We start from the raw sequence: 2923 nt of genomic DNA, 5'->3' as shown, positions 1-2923 counted from the left end.
ATCTGCTGTCGGCTGAGTTCACGGATCTGGAAACCACAGCTATAAAGAGCCCACTTAAGGGACACGAACTTCGGTACCCGTGGGACAGTCTGGAACCAAGCCCCACGGATACGGAGGGACGGCGGCATATACCGACTTGTGGGCTGTGGGCACCGGGTTGGTGGGTGGCCGAGGATTTGGAAGGAACATGATTGGAGAATCAGTGACGAGGAAATTTGGGGACAAGGTACGCAGACACACCTCTCGGAATGGGCAAAAATCACGAAGATATGTGTGTCGCCTGTGAGTGCTCACCAAAAGGTGACCTCAGCAGAGGAGAAGTTTAACGAGTGGAAAGACTTAACAACCAAATTGTGGTCTCCCTCCCCAGCCACCCCTGTCGTCACCCAGTGGGCTCACGGACAAAGTGGCCGTGACGGCGGGGGTGGGGGTCATGCATGGACTCAGCGATGTGGACGTCCACTCGCCAAGGCTGATCCGGCTACTACCTGGCAGAGCGCCAGCGTGTCCCCAGCAGAGACCACCGCTGAGCCCCTGACCTGGCGCCATTTCCAGGACGACCAGCCAGCTGCTGCCCGGTGGCAGGCTGATCGCACTGGGTCATGTCGGCGTAGAAGGAGCGTGTTTTGCTCCCACCAGAGCAGACGCTCTGGACACGGGCTTGCACGCCACGCTCCTGCCCGCACCAGCACCCGCGGCCTCGCAGGACGCCTTCCCCGCATCGTGGCGGCCCGCACCGCCCTGAGTCCGATCAGGGAACTCACTTCACAGCAAAAGCAGCAGAGCAGCGGGCTCGTCCGCACGGGATGTTCTGGTCTCACCGTGTTGCCCGCCACCCCGAAGCAGCCGGCTTGACCGTAGCGTGGAGTGGCCCGTTGAAGACTTAGTCGCCACGCAGCTGGGTGACATCTCCCTTCCGGTCCGAGGCGAGGTTCTCCCAGAGGCTGCACTTTGTGCGCTGTGAACGGGCACCCAGCCTCCGGTGCTGCTTCTCTGGGAGCCAGGATTCAAGGTGTGGAAATGGGAGGCCACCGCTCGCTGTCACCCCTGAGGACCCACTAGCGAAGTTTTGCTTCCTGTTCCCTCGACTTTTCGCTCCGCTGGCCCAACGGTCGGTCTTCCACCAGGAGACACGACGAGGATTCCACTGCCTGCCCACCCCCACCCCACCCCCGGCCACTTCAGGCTCCTCTCGTCTCTGAGTCAACAAGGAAGGGGCTTGTGGCACTGGCCGGGGTGACCGGTCCCGACTCGAGGTGAAATCAGGCCACTGCTTCATGGTGGAGGCGGGGAAGCGTCTAGAATCCAGGGAACTCCTTAGGTGGCTTGTACTATAGCCACACCCTGTGCTCAGCCTCAGGGGAAACTGACAGTCCAATCCAGTCCAATCCAGGCAGAGCTCGTAAGGGCACAGACCCGGCAGGAATAAAGGGTCACGTCGCCCCACCAGATAAAGAACCGCGGCCAGCTAAGGTGCCCGCCAAAGGCACGGGGAATACGGAATGGGAGCGGAGGAAGGCAGTTGTAACAATCACGACGGTCATGTGACCACTTGCAAACGAACACGGGGACTATAACTGATATTATCCCCTCTTTACTCTGCTCTGAATGCACGTGTTTTCTTTCCTCTTACGCCCTCATCACGCAACGTAAGATGTATTGACTCTGTTTCACAGTATCGTTAATTTTACACCATAGTCTTTAGCATTTAAGTTACAGGATACCAGGGAGAAGAGTAAACGTCACTCGAGGACTTGACTTCTCTTCTGGAGAGGAAGTTACTGCATTTTACATCGTACACAAGATGGTGTGTTGTGTTAGGCAGAATTACATGACCTTGTTCTTCTTTATTTGGAGATAAAGTATGGTTTTAAGAGATTCGTATGGGTGCCAAGTTGACAAAGGGTAGACTTGTGATGGTTAATTTTATGTGTCAACTTGACTGGCTGTGGGGAGTCCAGATTAAACATTATTTCTGAATGTGCCCTCAGACTGTGACAGACACCCTCAGCCCCCCTGGCTCTCAGGACTTCAGACCCGAACAGATTTGCACCAGCCGCTCTGGAGGTGCGGAAACCTCACAATCTGCCAGCTCGCAGATGGCAGATCGTGGGGTTTCTGCACCTCCAGAATTGTGAGAACCGATTCTTACAGTAAATCTCCTTTTATATACAAATATCCTATTGACTCGATTTCTCTGCAGACTAACACAGTCCCTTAAAGGAATGCTGGGCACTCAGGAAATACGTGTCTACCATACACCTCAAACCTCACATCAAAATGCATTCCCGTCTCTGGCCATGCCACCCTGAACATGCCCAACCTCGTCTGATCTCGGAAGCTAAGCAGGGTTAGGCCTGGCTGGTACTTGGATGGGAGGCCACCTAGGAAGACCAGGTGCTGTAAGCATTTAAAAAAAAAAAAAAAATACATTCCCAATTCTGGATGGCTGTAAGATATATATACATTTTTAAATTATTTTCCAAATATATATATTTTTTTAATGAAACTATAAAAGTACTAAAAAGAAAATGGTGGTAAATGTTTACATAATCTTGAAATAAAGACGTACTTCCTGCGTATAACTCCAAAGGCAAAACCCACAAAAGACACTTTGACTACATAGAATGTAATCTCTGTGTGGCCAACGAGAGAAATAATATAGATACTAATAAAGAAAGCGAATAATTATCTCATATTCGCTGTATTCCAGGCACTGTTATAAGCACGTTCTGAACTCATTCAGTCTCCAGAACAAGCCTACCAAGTGTTAACAGCACCCCCAATTGCAGAGGAAAAGCAAAGGCTCCGATAGTGAAGGAACACGCCCGAGGTGACAGAGCCAGGAAGCGGCAGGCAGGGCGCCCCGTCTGCTGTCACCCACGGAAGAGGCACGCGCCAGACTGGGGAACAGGAGAGCATT

At 52.7% G+C, this 2923-nt stretch overlaps 1 pseudogene; it reads left to right on the top strand.

Moving 5' to 3' along the window:
* Positions 1 to 2290: 2290 nt before the first annotated feature.
* LOC111746169 lies at positions 2291 to 2409 on the top strand (annotated as a pseudogene).
* Positions 2410 to 2923: the final 514 nt, after the last annotated feature.

This window comes from Pteropus vampyrus, unplaced genomic scaffold, assembly GCF_000151845.1.
Source record: "Pteropus vampyrus isolate Shadow unplaced genomic scaffold, Pvam_2.0 Scaffold178, whole genome shotgun sequence".
NCBI lineage: Eukaryota > Metazoa > Chordata > Mammalia > Chiroptera > Pteropodidae > Pteropus > Pteropus vampyrus.
The sequence above is the reverse complement of the archived record's forward strand: the minus strand, read 5'-3'. Positions and strand labels throughout refer to the sequence as shown.